Raw genomic sequence first — 17,616 nt, forward strand, 5'->3', positions numbered from 1 at the left:
CACAATGATTTTTTTTCCTGCCTCACCTCTTTTGGCCCTAAAGCCCTAATTGTTTTTGCATGAGTTGGGTGGTGAGCTTGGCTCCTTCGGGCATTTGTATAAAAATTGTGACTTTTGTTGTTGTTGCTGAAGATGTCTCAGTAAATTGTGCACAGTAGTCAACATTATCTGTCTTTACGAGCTGAGGTGGCTTTTAGAATTGCTTCCCTTAACAGTGGTGTTTTTATTCAAGTTCGCTCAGTCAGGCTGCAATTTAGTAATCCTCTATCAGGCCAGTAGGTAGCTCTGCAAAGACAAATGTGCGAGCACAGGTTAAGGCCAATTAATGGCTTTTGCTCTAGACAATGCAGATGTGCGTGTGATTGAACTCTTACCGCAATTGTCTGTATTAGGGTGAAGATCATTGCAGCTAACAGTGAACACAGAAAAATACACAGTACACTTGGGCTTGGGCATCTTTCTGAAAGGCTGTATGAGCTTTTAAGCTACAAGGTCTCTGCAAGGAAGTGTCATAATAGTAGTAAAGATAGTTGCAGATGCACTTGTTGCACTTGCATGACGCCCAGTCCATGTGGCAACAGATTTTGGGCTACATGCAAAAGTCCTGAGCAGAGGACAAAACATCATGCAGACCCTTACAGGAATGTGGATGCAATATGAAAAATAAATATAGACAGATAGAACTTAAACATTTTGACTCTCACAGAAGGCTGCGACAATGAACCAGTTCTCAGAAAAGCAATGCCACCCTCAGTGGAATGCTGGCATCGCTATTACACCTGCACTTTCCCTGCTGTGACAAGTCAAAATGTCAGCTGTGGAAAAAGTCTAACTGAGATTCATTAAATCGTGTGACAAGCCTTTCTTCCTTTCATTCTGATTTGAGCAACTTTTTCTGAAAGCACGCATGAGTAATCCTGGCTGAGATAGTAACAGTTTCAGTATGCTTTAGTGGCAGTACATTACCATCAGGACCTAGTGATGTAAATATGTGATAATCTAATCAATGGGAGAATAACCATGTAAATGTTTTTCTGCCTGTGTAGAATAATTACATTCTTTCTTCACATGTTGATCCATGCAGGAGGGACTGAGGACACACTGCTGTAGAAAAATGTCCAACAAAGCTGGTATCCGTGTTGATGAATCTCGATTTGTCTTGGACATATACTTTGATGGAATGAATTCAGTGTTGAACAATATAACAAAACAACGTCTTCTGATATATTTCTGGCAGATTCAGTGCTGAACAGCTGGCAAAACCACTTGTATTTGTATCCAGATTGATGTTTTGGGGCATATAAACAAATACAGTATGTACCTCAGCTGGGTTGATAAGACTACTCATTTAAGTAGTCCTTTTCCCACTTTTTCCAGGTATTTATCTCTGGTTAACACGTTACATAGTTGGCAACATTTACAAGAAAAAAAAGAAGGAAGAGAACCGGAAATTAATTGTCAGTTATTTCACGACTGACCGTTGCTTTGACGACCATCCTGGGCAACATTTTAGTTACAAAGATTAGATGCCGCAGATTAGATTTCATGCCACCTACTGCCTTAAACACATTACGGAGGTGGACATCCAAATGAATTATGCAAATCACACAGCACTGGCACCTTAAATGAAAAGCGCGACCATTACCCAACGTGCATCATATCAAGCACGGTCCAAAGCAATGGTGGTGAAATCCACTGAAATAGAGCTTGTAGTTTTTAACAATAATACATTTGAGGCGAGTCTGTCCCAACCATTTCTCTCTCGGTCTTCCTCTCGCTCCTGTCTCTCTTGGTGTTACTCCTCTTCAGCCTCTCTAAGAGGTTTAACATGTCAAAGTTCTCTCAGCTCATCCATAATTGATCACCACAACGGGAGCATCTTCGCCTCACTTAGTTAACTAGCTATTTGCAGGTGTTCCCTTAGCAACTGGCCAGGGACTGAAGTACTGTATGTAGACTCCCAAGCCCCCAAAATGTGAACTCAGTTGTGTCTTGTAAACCCTGGTGTTGGCCTCTTGTTCACTGGTTGTGTTCTTGGACTCAATGTGTACATCTGGCCATTACACAGACCAGATATGGGTGAAAACAATCAAATGCCTTGTAACACTGTCATTTGTACTTGTCTGTCTGTGGTCATCCCTGTGATTTAAATGACTGTAAGAGATTGTCTCTACAGAGCAGTGAAATTCAAACTAAAGGTTTTTTTTCTTCTTTTTTTTTTTTTTATTGTACATGCCATTTAACTGATGATGGTTTTGTTCTGTCTAACCATGGCGTAACTGTTTGTGAGACAGATTTTATTAATTAAATTTATGTTTCACATGTTACAAAGAAAAAATAGTTTTAAGTTCATAAAGTGTTTAAAAACAGCTAATAAATAGACATAAATTCATTAAAATAAATAGGAGAATTAAAAAGGGGTCTTACATTTATAAATAAGTTAATATCAGTTAATGTAATACTAAATGATTTCACATTAGGCTCAATGGACTAATGGACTCTTGTATTTTTACTTATAGTTTTCACGGTGTTCTAAGATTTCGTGACAACGTCAGTGGGGGAGGAGAAATCAAGCTGAAAATCTAGACATCAGTAAGAATCGTGGCCTTTTGTTGGACCAGTGTAGCTACACATGGCTACTTTCAATTTGATGATGACATATGCTCTTAAAAGGAAACTCTATGATGTCCAGTGTTTTGATCCACATATGAAATGTAACTTTTGTCACAAGTATAATAAACTGTGTTTATTTGACTTTATATCTCCCCAAGAATCTTAATATATGAAACTGTGGCTGTAAAGGATGGCAACACCAGAAAAACAAAACAAAACAAAACAAAAAAGAATCCACAAGTTAAGACCTTGAGCGTTATGCTGGAAGCTTACAGTAACAACACACTTTTGATGCAAACCTTTCAAAACGACCCAACCTTTTAGAATCTGCCACAATATTAAAACTACTGACAGGACAAGTAAATAACACTGACCATCTTGTAACAATGCAATTTGAAACCTTTGGAACTGACATTCGTGTGGATGTTACGTAGGCGTACCACCCGCCTAAACCAGACCAGGCAGCCCCACTCATAACAATGACACTCCTTGATGGCAGAAGCCATCCCCAGCAGGATGCAGCCTGACACAGGCACACACACAAAAACGGTTTAGGAACAACGCAAAAAACTAAACAAAAAATAGCAAAAAGAAAATGACCTGGCCTCCAAATTCAGTACATCCCAAACTGATCAAGTATCTGTGGGTGCACTGGAACAAGCCTGATCCACAGAGACCCCTCCGATCAACCCATAGGACCCAAAAACCCCCACTAACAACATCCTGTTACCAGACACCACAGGAGACCCTCACAACGCCCTGGTCCATTCTCTGATGAGTCACAGCTGTTTTGGAGACACAAGGCAGACTTACATTATTAGTCAGGTGGTCATCATGTTATGCCTGAATGGTGTATATTGCTGTGCGTATACATACACACACACACACACACACACACACACACACACACACTTTTTTGCTCTTCTTTGGAAGGAAAATGTAAACAGGCAGGGCGGCCAAACACTGAGACATGACAATCAGTGTGCATGAAAGAGAGCGAGACAGTCCGTCCCTGCATGTGTCATCAACAGCAGTACCATCATGTCACACGCTGGACTCACACTGATCACAATGTGATGTCCACACGCACCCACACACACGCGCACACACAAGCAGGGGCCAGGTGGCTGCTCTCTCCGTCATGACAGACCTCAGACCAGAGAACTGACTTCCCCGACTCCTCCGGCACCTGCGTCCACTAATAGTGCAGCCAGCTCAGCTGCAGCCATGTGCAGCCAACAGTTACTTGATACACTTGGCCAATGCGAAACTTGCAAAGATATGTGTGTTTAGTATTGATATACAGATTGTTAAACAAGCCGAGGGGGCTCTTTATTGCTGTCAACTGGATTTAGCCCAGTGTGCTGCAGAAGCATTAATAGCTTGCTTTTATGTGCGCGAGAATGTGAAAGGGCATCACCGTGATGTGTCAAGGACGAGATCTCGAGACTTGAAACTTCAAAGTGATGAAAGTACTGTTGGTACACTTGCTAGACATGATTATAACTCGAGGGTTCATCTGTCTCTGCCATGTTGATTTTATAAAAATGCATTTCTCAGCTCTGGGCCTCCTTTACACTCTTTTTCTTTGTCTAGAAAGAAAACTGAGCAAGAATCACCAGAAATGACCCTTTCCCATCCTCTTCTGCCCTTTTTCCATTTGTTTCCGCGCATGATGCACATGGATATTATAAAGTCATGATCCTCGTTCAGTATTCACCTACATAATAGAACTAGTACACTGAGTATAGCTGCGTTAAGGGGCAGAGGATGTGTTATAGGCAGTGATTATCTTCTTGAAGACAACGCAGCCCAGGCAGGCACTTACAATCATTTATTCATAATGCATCCACTAAAACACAAATGCACTTTATTGTCTCATTCTGCATCTTATTTTACCCATAAACCAGAAAATGGGCTCGCTTTCTAATGAAAGAGCCATGTTAATATCAAGGCGGATAAGGGTCGGCATGTGCAGACGGGAGCACAATGTGGAAACCCAATCACAAGTTCCTTCAATCACTCAAAACCAGAACAAGGGGGAATGGATGCATTTGAATATTTTCCTCTACCTGGACATATTAAAACTATACAATTTTAATACCTATTTAACATGCAGCTGCTTTTTGTGCCTCTCATTTTTGCAGTTCTGCATAAAAAGCAGGCAGGTAACGTGGGAGTAACTGTGGCAGCTATGGGCAGGACATGGTTTTTCAACCAGCCACGTCTGCAGTATTCCCTCCCTTTAATCGCTGCATTAAAATCTTACTCACTGAGTGGACTGTTCTCCCCCAGCAGGCTAATCTTAGTTTCTTCTTCTTTTTTTTTTTTTCTTCGTCTGTTATCCTCCGTGCTTCAAGAACTGGGCCACGTGAAGTATTTCAGTCTTCATAATTCAGTAGCTCAAACCCTTTAGAGAACTTTTTTTTTTTTGCATTTGAATAAACATTATATTGTTTTTTGAAACAATTAGAAAAACTGTAGCGATCATTCATTTATAACATGAAGAAAAATTGTCACGGACTCTCATTCAAAAGTGCGTTGTGCATACTGTAAATCCAACAACTGATCTATTCAGTTCAAGATGTCATTTTAGATTGTAGTACAGAAATCGCTCTGCCTACTAGGATTTTGGCGGGGTGTTAGGTGGTTTAGACTCGTTAGGTTGATGCTTTGTTGTTGCATATTTTCCATTAGTATTTCCGGCTGCTTCTCCATCTCCGCAGTTTTCCAGCTGATTGTTTTGGATCAATGGATGGAACACATCGAAGAGAGGTTAACTAAGGGGGTTTGGAAACATTTGCATGACTCACACTCAGCAAAATTTGGCAAAAGTTGCCATTTTTGGAAGTGGAAACAAAAATGAACCCAAATTGCAAAAAAGACACAGCGCCGACTAGTGTTTGGATGGCGTTGTTACAGACGGAGCCAGACTGACGAGCACACAAGTATAAATGGCTTGCACCAGTGCAGGCTGCGTGTCTAACTTACCGGCGTCTTGGTCACGTAGGACCCTTAACTATAAGCACAGAGGATACTCTGTGATTATGCCTACAGCAGCTCAATAATGGCTTCAGAGAGTTCAAGAAACTCATAAAAAGGAGGCAACAATGCAATGAACTGTGCCAACTCGACAAGAACGAAGAAGCAGATTGTAGCCAGACACAGTCTCAGTTCCTGAATCTGTGTGTTGCCATGGAGTGTGTTTGAAAAAATTTTTAAAAAAGCAACTCTGCACACAATTAACCAATCAACTCGATCAAATATTTGACAGATGCCTCTCAACAAATGTCTTAATTGTTGCTAGTTGTCCTTTAAAAAAAACACTCTGTTAATATAGCCGTCTTACATCTCCTATGGGAGCCATATTGTTGTAACGAAATCAATTCAACGTCGCTCAAATGATGTGTATAACTACGTAGCCATTACTCTCCAGTCCATTACAAAGCTTGCACAAATGATTTGATTGGCACAGCCATAGGGAATCCTGATTGGAGTCCTCCTGAAATTGGAGGGAAGCAACAAAAGGAACTTTTGTCAATTGTAATTGCAGGTTTGTCCAGTAAATATTTTAAAAATACACACATACTATAGGAAAAGATCCCTGTAGTGCAGTTAAGAGTATTGTAACAGCTGCCACGCTGTTGAAATATCAGTGTCGTACCCGTTCAGAAGCATTTATACTGCAATCTTATTTAAAGAAGTGTTGCAAATTGTCGACCATAATGTCCTAATGTGTGGTCTAAAAAGAAAAAAAAAACATCTAGATAAAACTTTATAGCTAATCCTCCACAGTTGGTGCCCTGGTTGTGCCCTGCACAGTCCAGCAGTCCAATTCATTCATGTGAATATACCAAGGCTAAACTCAGCTTTGCTTCCTGTCTGATCTCACCATTAAGGCCTCAGGCACAAAACTGTGATTGGTATAACTTAATTAAGCCTCTAAAAACATCGCATTGTTCCTTCCTCCTGTGTCAGGGTCACTTTGAAAAACAAAGTAAGGAAGAAAATGAGCAGTGATATGAATATTATGAAGGAGTAGAGAGAAGAGGGAAGTCATTCCACCCATCCACGCTCCTTTATTTTCCACTCCGCCGATCACATTTGAATATTTTGAAAGGAGTGCCTGTTTGCCTTATCATGCATTATTCTGAGGCATTACCTGGGCCTTAACGCCACAATAAAGATGGCTGGGAAGTCTCTCTCCCCTTTTCACAGAGATGCACAACAATAATAATATTCATGCACCACTCGCCTATTGAAGATGGGTCTTTCGTTTAACTTTATACCCTGTTAAAGATGCACATGTTAGTGGTGGCGATTTATCCAGTGTGATTGATTCTCAGGCGGGTTTGTTTAATATGTCAACACAATGATAACTTTTGAAGCGGAGAAGAGTGGTATTACTTTGCACCAGATTGTGAAATGAAAAACTGGACTGATTGATTAACAACTGTATAGTGCAGTGAAAGCTACACAATGCAACTTGAGTAGCTGAAATCAAATTATTAACATATTTAATAAATTATAATTTATGACTAACTCTTTGTTAGGTTCTTGGAAACATATTTTATTTATTGTTTGTTCTATCTTTATCTTTTCAATAAAAAGCGCAACAAGAAAAAATATTTTCTGAAAACAAAAATGTTTTAAAATAACTTTTATTTTATTTTATTTTGCAGTGTCACAAGAGTATTATTAGATACACACAGAAAGAAAGTTTGAAATACTTTTTCTCAATGGCAACTTGCAATTATGGTTATACTACATATTTGATAATGGACAACTACATATCGGTGCTATATTAATTAATTAATTAATTAACTCACTGCCACACAAAGACACAGGCTCATAGACCACCTCCTTGTCTTGCATTACCTTATCTCGACATTACCTACCACCCCCACCCATGCACTCAAAAGGATACACATACACAGCAGGTTAAAGTTGTCACATTATTCCCTTATCATTAACGTCTTTCATTAGCGAGTACAATGCCCTCACCACGTGTTTTTTTTGGAAATGATAAAGAGAACATTCTTCCTCATAAAGGCCTGCCAAGGAACACGAGAACTGAATATGGTGTTGCATGTTTCTTTCTGTTCTCTAGATAAACATGCCATTTAGAGACTCTTGCACCAAGGGGCTGTGACCTGTCAGTCAAATGGACAATGGCATGTGGATTTTGATATTTGCATGTTGGGGATGTGACACCATTTTTGTTGTTATGTGCTCCACAAACTACTCCAGTGCTCCACCTGTTATTTCTTGCCCCATTGCACACAGACAAATAATATGTGTTGGCCTTTTGCCCTGTGTCTCAAAAAAAAAAAAAAGTTTGCCGATCTGAAAAAAAAAACCAATCACACTTTTTTTTTTTATTTGGTGGAGATAGTTGAGGGAAATGAGAGGGTCTCCTGGCTTGGTGATGGAGATTCGTGGCTTGGGGGTTAACACCTTTCCTATACACCTTCCTTTTTCAGAAAAAAAAAGAAAGAAAAAATGCTTGTGTGACATTAGTCTTCGAACAAGTATGGTGCCCTGAAACCATGAATAGAAATACATTCCCTGCTTCCACCCTGACCCTGAGCCCTATAGCCCACGGCCATTACTGTCACACACCCACGAAGGGTCAACTCTCAAACCCCCTGAATAAAAAACCTTTTCTACCTTTCAGAGAGAGGAGGTGGTGGAGGGGGGGACGACAGATGGACAGAAAAATAGACAGAAAGACAGAAAGACAGAGACCATCCGAGTGTTTGATGAGTGGTTGTTTGTTTCTTTGACGTCCTCCGCAGCCTTGATGCTTTTTTTGTCTAGTCCCTGGACCTATTTTTCCCCCTTCTCTCCATCCTCTTCCCTCAATATTTCTCACTCTCCTTCGTTCTCCCCATCACTCTTCCTCCATCTGTGTTTTCTTTTTCTCCCTCGCTCGCTCTCTCCCTTTTGCCCGCTTTTTGCTTCCGAAGGCTAAGGATTCCTGCAGCCCCTCTGAGAGAAGTGTGTGAAAATGCACAATGCAGGTCCCCCGGCGTGCCCACCCCCTGCACAGAGTGTGAGAAGAGGGCCCTGCATTTGATGCCTGACTGACCAAATCTTCTGCCAGATAGCTGGGCCTTTCTATTCCCAGCGGCGCAGCAAGAGCATGGCCAGAAGTGGTGCGGAAGGAGAGGGGAAGGCACAGTAATTGTATCAAGGTCTGTAGAGATTCCCCCACCACCACAACCCACACCCCCCCAGCACCATCCAGACCCCTCCTCCCCCCTACTCCACACACACACACACACACACCCTCCTAAACTGCTCCTGAACTGCTTCTCAGTTAAAAGGAAAAGGGTCCCTGGACAGCAAGAAGCAACTTCTCTCCAGAATAACCAAAAAACAGTGTGCACTCATATATGAATAACGTTCAATTTATCACATGAAAGCCCATATATTGAATACAACACCTTGCACTGTCCCCAATTCCATCTATTTTTCAACACTCGCTGAAATAAAAGCGGAGTTTAATTCCCAAAGTCACTTTTGGGTTGTATTCTGCCAAGGAAATCCATACAGTGAACACTGATTTTTTGTCATTACATTGACAACCTTTACATATTTGCAGCCGAGAGCAAGATTTTTACACATTTCGCAGGTGAATTGGTCTTTCTTCTGCGTCTTAGAGACTCAATTGCAGAGCTGCTCATTTTTGCCTTTACGGTGTCATATTATAGTGGATCCGTGCCAAACATACACTGGGGGACAGCAAGCGGTGAACATCGCAACAAAAATAACTGACAGCGATCATTTCAAATATCACTGATTAACATCAAAAGCGCGCAATAACAGTGCTGGAACACAACAATGGGCCCAAGTCAGCGACACCCTCCTTTCTTAAAGAGGCTGCTATTGTAATGCTAAATATTTCATCAGTTGACCGAGAGACAAGTTCAGAGGGCCTCAGCAGAGAATACCATCCACTGCAAAAGCTTGTCAAACCTGCACGATGAGTAAACATAGCGTTTGATTACTGCTCTGTAAAAATAATAATGTAGTCAATTTCTTTATGTCAATCATATACAAAAATGTATGCTGTATGTCTTTCAGTGGAAATTTCTTGTGGATTTTGCAGTGTAACCTTCATTATGATGGAGGGAAGGTTAAAAACAACACAACAAAGGCAACAGGACCAACCTTAGACATCCCAAAGTATGTGACCACAATTCACATTTGTCACAAAATGCGTGGCAGTGGATCTCGTCTTTGCATATTCCCTGTGAACAGCAACGCTTGAAGTATGCACCAAATGCACCAAATGCACCAAAGGGCAGTTCTAACCCCTCAGAGGAGATTTGGTCTCAACATTTGTGCTGTAATTGTTGCATAGCTGATGGGGAAATACAAAACATGGCTGACATAGCCTAGAAAAAGTTTGACGTATGAATTTCTTGCAATAATCTAGAAAGATCCTGCAGGAAACAAGCTGGTGAAGAACATCAAACATCTATAGTGTGAAACTACCATTGTACTGACTATGCTGAGGGAAAATGCAAGCTGGACCTATAAAAAGTCTTGTAACATGCCATTTGGGATTTCATTATGTGGCGTGTTTTAACCAAACAGAGAAAAAGGTATCTGTGTGGACAGCTGGAAAGTCCTACAGTCAGTCAGAAAAATGCAATTGTGTGTAGAGCTATGATGGCGTTACTCTTATGTCCTGCATCGCACAAAGCCTGCCCAAATTATTTGATTGGCATGGCAGGCCTGCACAAGACATGAAGACATATGAACGAAGCAACTCCAGACCAAATTTCCTCTACTGAAAATTTGTGGCTAAGAGTTTAATGTCCTGAACTCAGGCTTCAGACATTTGGAATTGATTTATCCTACATTTCACATTCAGACATTTGGTACAGATCTAGCTCAATACAAAGGTTTGTCTGAGATCATCTGGTGGTGAGGTATTTACAGATCCACTCCTGAGTCATTTAGACCCGATTAGTATTAAATTCTAGATCAGCACCTTTCTTTTACAAGTACACAGAGCAGCTGACATTGTCGCAAAGCAACAGCAAACGTTCTAGCCCTTGAGGCCAACATTGAGGCCATCCCGATTAGTTTGTCAAAACCGGTAGTGGCAAGAAGAATATCTGTGAATCTAGTCGTCTACTGCATGAAGCAACCTGATTCCAAAACTTCTAGAGTCTCCTCCTACCTTTGCAGGAGCTTGTCATTGCAGCAGTGATAGATTAACAGTTGCTATAGGAGCTGAAATGATAAATTGTGCATGTAAAGGAGGCAGATATTCCAGTTTTGCAAAAAAAAATGCATCAATCAATCAACTTTATTTATATAGCGCATTTAAAAAAAACCACAAAGATGGAGATGGACAAGACGTTAAACTATACCAAAAACTTTCTAGTAACAAATTACATCTTTAGTAAAAATATAGGCTAACTTCAATCTCCTCAAATATCAAACAGCTCAGGTCGACTGGCAGAGAACACAAACCCCATGATTCCCAAGAACAATACTAGCTCAGAAGATTTTAAATGCAGTCTCTGAACACAAGTGGAAGCTCCCACTGTGTGGCAGATGCCTCCACGGCCAACAATACAATACACTCTTCCTTAATAATTGCGTAAGCCAATGTGCACATCCAGCCCATTCCAGAGGACACATAGAGCCATAACCAGCGAATTAGCTGGAGGATAGTCATCTCTCTTGGAAGGAGATATTTAAGTGGGCATCTGAGCAGCATTTTCAAAGAACTCCCCATCCATTTCAAAGGGCCATGCACAGCTCGGCACATTTTCAGCATCCCTTCCAATTCATTACCCCGCTCGCACACATGTATTATTCTGCCCGCTACGCATTCCCTCTTGTCTCCGGGGGCAAATTTATTGGTTGAGGCATTTTGACTCCATTTACCTTTTAAAAGCTGCCGTTTAAAGCTCGATATTTCCTCTCTCAACTCCGTTCCTCGATAGCATGGGATCTATGAGAGTGCCTTCCTTCTGCTTTGATGGGCAGCGAAACTTTACTCCACAGTGAAAATTTGAGGGATGAGTTTAGTTTACTGAACTGCTGGTATGTTAAAGTTAATGCAATCTATTAATAATAATAATAAAAAAAAAGAAGATAAAACTGACAGCGGATGCACCGAATGTCTCGATTGTTTAACGATTGTTTAATCAAATACAGTACGTAATTTCCGTAATTCTTTTTCATGATAGTAGTTTGTGACTAAGTAGTCAAATAAAACAGAAATATATAGAAATTCTTTGTATAATAAATTAAGAAATGTTTATTATCTAATTCTATCTGACATCCCATTCAGCCCCAACTGTGCGTGTGAGCATGTGATGTTACAGTATATGGGACATGCCTCTCACCGCTCCCTTCCTCCAGACTGTTGGAGAGTTGGGAAACATTATGCATATTTAAAACGGATTTAAGCAGTGTCCTGTGAGTCCTTTAAGAGCCCATAATATTTATGAGGACGGCATATTATCACCATCAGGAGAGTGTCACAGAAGCTTAGAGAGTAGATGACTCTAATTGTGTCTGGCGCTTACAGAACACACAATACTCCGAAGATACTTTCCACTCAGAAAAGGATGCTAGCCAAGTTGGAGCACGGCCGGCAAAAAGGGGGAAGACGAAATCTGTTTTTAATGCCCACCTATCTTAATTTTTCCTTTTTTTTGCGCTATACTCAACATTTGTAATAGAATTTTGGTCCATTCCTTTCAAAATCACACAATTTTCTGAGACTGGCCGTGTTTTGTTTCCTATTGTGTTCATCCAGTTTACAGTAAAGAAACTTGTCTTTTACGTATTTTCTGGTCAGCGAGTAAAAACGTCCCACTGGAACGGTTGTGCATTGTTAGTTTGACTTCAGATGTAAGTGTTCAGCCAATTCAGAAGTTTAACCGTCCCAACGTGGGACCCCGAGTGGTATTGTAAGCGTTTACATTTATTCTCTCTCTCTCTCTCTCTCTCTCACACACACACACACACACACACACAAACACAAACACGCACACACACACCAGCATGCTTTACACAGGAGGAGGAAGCTGGGGACGCAGTAGTTCATCGGCAGGACAGAGACATAAATCTTGGTGCCCTGAGGACAAGTGCTGGAACCAGGGAGGGAGAAGTTTAAAGGCCCCCACGCAGGAGCTTTGATTCACTGTAATTGTCACAGTGCAGTAGAGAACATCACGGTTATCCCTCTGCAGAGACCACCCCCAGTTCAAACATGTCAGAAACTTTCAATTAGAGCTTGTTCAGTGGGATTAAGTTGCAATTAGCAAAGAGTGAACATATAATTAGAAGGAGGTAAGAAGAATACATTTGGTTACAGTATTTGAATTTGGTTTAGCTACTGTGTCATACAATTGTCATTGTAGTGCAGAGGTTGTACTAGGCTACATAAAGGGCCAAACTGATGTGCACCCAAAACAGATTCCAGTTGAAGCCGCTATTAAACTTTCTGAGCGTGTTTTTCTAGTGCATCTATTCCCAGAAATATGACACCGCGAGAGAACCAAAAAGAAAATAAATAAAAATAAACTGTCACAGACTTAATTGGGAACTTTAATAGACTTAATTGTTCTTGGCACTTGGCCTTTTTAATAACACTTTCATTTGCATCATTTGCTCTTTTGTTTGAGGTGCTATTGAAATAAACCGATAGTAATGAAGGAGCCGTATGTTTACTGTACATCATTCCATAAATTACCTTTATCATTCATCTTGGGTGCCTGCGATGAGTTATAAGCTGGAGATCTATAACGTGATTGACAAGTAGGAATGTCAGTGAACCATGCCGCATTTGTCCAAGCAGGCCCTGATTGCATCAGTCACACCTGGCGATTGCCTTGGGCTTACCAGCCTGTAATTTCATGGCTCAAAAGTACAATGTCTCATTCTGTCAACATTCACTCCTGACGGAGGCTTGCGCATTTACTGTGGCATCCGGCGTGCCCTGCTGCTATTTTTGGTACTGTGAGAAAGTTGCACGGTATATTTACAGAATTTTAATTTTGCCTAACTATTTATCCGTCAGGGCGGTGACAGAACGGCACTTCAAGGCAAAGAAGACAGATAAGCCTGAAACTGATGGCAGATGAGTCTCACATTTCGGCCTCCCTTTTCAACGATGGTGGTCTGGAATATTTTGGCTGCTGACAAGGAATGCAGCCTCCTTCTCCCTCTCTCTCTCTCTCTTTCCCTGCTGATTGTATGGTATTGCATGCACTATCCACAGATGACAAATCGCCCACAAGGACTCTCCAAGAACACGCCGCGTCATGCATCATAAACAATATACATTTTATCTCCCCCTTCACTCCTCTTTCACGTAATTATCAAGCCGACCACTTTACTGACTGTCCCGTCCTGCTATCTCTGTCGTGTAGAAATAATTAACAATAAGATATGCCTCCGTTTGTTCAGTCATTGCGTTAATGGTTTTCAGATAATCAATATGCATATAGTTGTACATTTAAATAAGGATCAATATGCTTTGCTTAAGTAATACTTTATGCTAACAAGACATGTCATTAGGTAATTTAGGAGCGGTGTTTAAGTATCCGGATGAGTTTGCTGAAGGGGCTTGAGCGTACCTGAGGAATTTATATAAGTTAAAGGCAGTTCATAATAACTCATAACTTTGGAATAGTCCTCCCCGTAGAGGCAAATATGTTTCTGCATAGTTTAAGACAGAAAACGTACCACTTTCATTTACAGTTGCATCTACTCCCATTGGGTTTTAATCGGTTACTCTCATTGAAGAAAAAAAAAAAAATCATAGAGCAACCTTTTAATTGTATTCAAAGCCTGGGAGCACTAAATGTGTCTGAATGTCATGTTGAACTTTACAGTCCACGACTGCAAAGAGCCGGGGGGCCAACGGTGGTAAGAGTTCAAAGGTTAGGCAAAGTGTGATGCTTTATTACTGGCGGAAAAGTAATTTTCTATCAGTCGATTTCAAATGATCATGGCGCCCAGAGGGCATCGATGCTTTATTATCGTCTCATTCAAACCCATCTAAGAACACAGGTAGAAGGGGGGTAAAGGATGTTTGATTTTTAATCCAGTTCACGGCTTAGCATCGTTTAATTGCGGCAATGGGGGTAGTATTTATGTAAAACATAAAAAATAAAGACTTAAGCTGAAATGTTCCTGGCTTCATTGTCTACGTCACTCGAAAACATTCTGGAGAGAAACTGAATTGCATGCAAAGAAATTCTTCCGCTGTTATTTAAAAGGAAAAGTAATATAATATTGTAGTCTGTTTATGCATGTCTGCACATATAGCTGCTCATTCATGAATATGTGTATCCCTGTGTGTTTTGGCGCTCTGACAATGGAGCCCTCTTTAGATTCGCCGCTGATGGCGTGTCACGCCGAAATAGATCCCCCTCAGCACTGACACCAGAAGTCAGGCAGTTTGATGGTTCCCAACTTGGGTCGCCTCTCGTTGATTGACGGTTGGTAGATTGCTTGCCGACCAAACACGGGTGTGAGGGAGACATAGCCTAGTCAATATCCCCCCCTCGCACCCCCGCCGCCCACCCTCCTGTGATGTGTTTTAATGCCTGTGCTTGCATAGAGAGGCGAGCGAAACACCTGCAAACACACACACAAACACGAACGCACACACTGCTCTCATCGAAGTTAACTTTCTGTTCTCCGCGGCGTGAGTTGCACTTTGTTTGCTGGAGTTGTTTGTTAAGAAGGTGCACGGATTAGCCCGAGAAAATTTAAAACGGCGGAAAAGAAAATGCGTTCAAAAGGGCTGCAAGGGAAAAACCTGGCTGAAAATATTGTGATACATTCACGGCTGCCCTGCAATTGTGGTATGGGCACACACACACAAACACGGTGCAGACGATCGCACACACGCAGACTGGTGAACTGAGGCCATCATCAAATCACGCTGAGCATTGTTACATTTGAACAGGAGAGTCAGTGGGCCGGAAAGACCCTGTGTAAGTCTGAGAGAGAGGGTAAGAGAGGGAACAGTGCTCTGTGTCAGTCTGTGTGTGAGTGTGTGTGTGTGTGTGTCGTGGTTGTTGGTGGATGGAGCAGGGTGGGGCAGATGATGGAGGGACAGAGGGAAGTAAGAGCGAACAGAAAGGCCAGATTGGGAGAAAGGGAAAATAAAGAAACGGGCACCAGACGCAGAGGAGGCAAAAGAGAGAAGGAACGAAGACATGACCCCCCCAAAAAAAGAATAAAAAAAGAAAAACAAGAACGCTACAGAGGAACGGAGCAGAAAGAACGAGAGGAAGGTTCAGTGAAGAAGAGGCTAGAAGAAGAAGTGGAAGACGGGAGTGAAAAGGAGAAGAGCAGGGGAGGGCGGAGGGTTACGAAAAAGGCACAGAGACACCCAGGGGAAGGGAGAAGGAAAAGGGTTGAAAAGGTGGGAGTAGAGGAGAAGTGTGGAAAGGAGAGGGTGAAGTCAGGGGGGAATAGCTCCTGTTGCCCATCCACGCCGCTGCTGCAGGTCAGCAATGAATTCCTCCTGTTTTGCTTTCTAGATGCACACTCTTAAGCTTCTGTTTCTAACCCCTTTCTTCCAAGAGGATTTTCCTCAATTCCTGTATGGATGAGGGGGATTGAAATGTTAAAGGGAAAAAAAAACAACAACAACAAAAAAAAAACATGTAAGTGTATATATTTATTTGAAGATGGATTGTCTGTGTTTACATCACAACGCGGAGAAAGAAAGAAAGAAAGAAAGAAAGAAAGAAAGAAAGAAAGAAAGAAAGAAAGAAAGAAGTGAGGGAACGAAAGACAGAAGGAAAAGGTCATTCTGCTGGTAGTGACCAGAGGGGGTATTTCGTGCAGGGAAATTGCAGTGTATTGCTTTTGTGACAGAGGAAATGTAAACTGGCCGTGTGGGTGTGTGACCTCTCACAGAGAAGGAAGGGGGACTAAATGGACACAAAACACCCCCTGGGAAGGTTCTCAGTTCCTGTAATGTAATCAAGACTGGTCGCGGTGCGGACGTGATCGTTCCTTTATGCGGCCGCGGGTCTGTCATCGCAGAACATTTCAGAAAGTGATGATGATGATGATGACGATGGCTGTGGTACTTGTGTGGAGGTTTGAAAGTCATGTCAGTCACTTAGAAAATGATGTAGAAATTATACAAATGTCACCTTATAAAGAGTCAGTAACTGGATACAAGATGAAATTTATTCTTAAAAAATGTGCTAATTTGCATGGGGTTCAGTTAAGAAAGAATCTAAAGCTTCAATTAATTTAATTTACTCAAACTATTTTTATTATTATTTTTTCTTTTTCTTTTTTTAAATACTAAAAAAAAAAAATAATGTGATGCAGCTGGATAATGTAAATCTCCTCAGTAGTGGGGTCAGCAGCTCCTGGAAAGAGTATAAGAGCTGCCACCTCCTGGTTTCTTGACATATTGCAACTGTTCTGCTCAGAATCAGGAAATTAAAGTGCCGGCTGCTTTATAGGGTTGTATCACAGCAGCCTTATAGGGAAACATAAAGCAACCATAAAGGTCACGGGTGTGGAGCTCAAACAGGGTGAGATATGATTAATTACCGACAATGAAAATCCCACATAGTGGAGAGTGGAGTATATATAGAATATATTAACTGAATGTGTTTGCAGCTTAAATACTGAGCAAAATATGCATTTTCTATTACAGAATTATCATTAAGAAATACACCCGACGACAACAAATACATGTAGAGATAAATACAAGAATAAATAAATAAATAAATAAAAATCTCCTCCATGTCCTACATGAGGCACATTGACTGATGTGAATGTAAAATTCTCCTGTGCAGCAGCCCATTAACGCAGAACTAAACACTCTATAATGCTACATCAAAGCTTAACAGTTGACTGGGTCCAGTCGCACCTTATCAATGCTGCGACATTTAAGCACGGCTGTGGACATCACATCTGCACCATGCAAAACTAAATGTGATTTAATGCCGCTCAAACATCCGACGCAGCACACACACA

The sequence above is a fragment of the Mugil cephalus genome, chromosome 11, assembly GCF_022458985.1.
Source record: "Mugil cephalus isolate CIBA_MC_2020 chromosome 11, CIBA_Mcephalus_1.1, whole genome shotgun sequence".
In the NCBI taxonomy this organism is placed as follows: domain Eukaryota; kingdom Metazoa; phylum Chordata; class Actinopteri; order Mugiliformes; family Mugilidae; genus Mugil; species Mugil cephalus.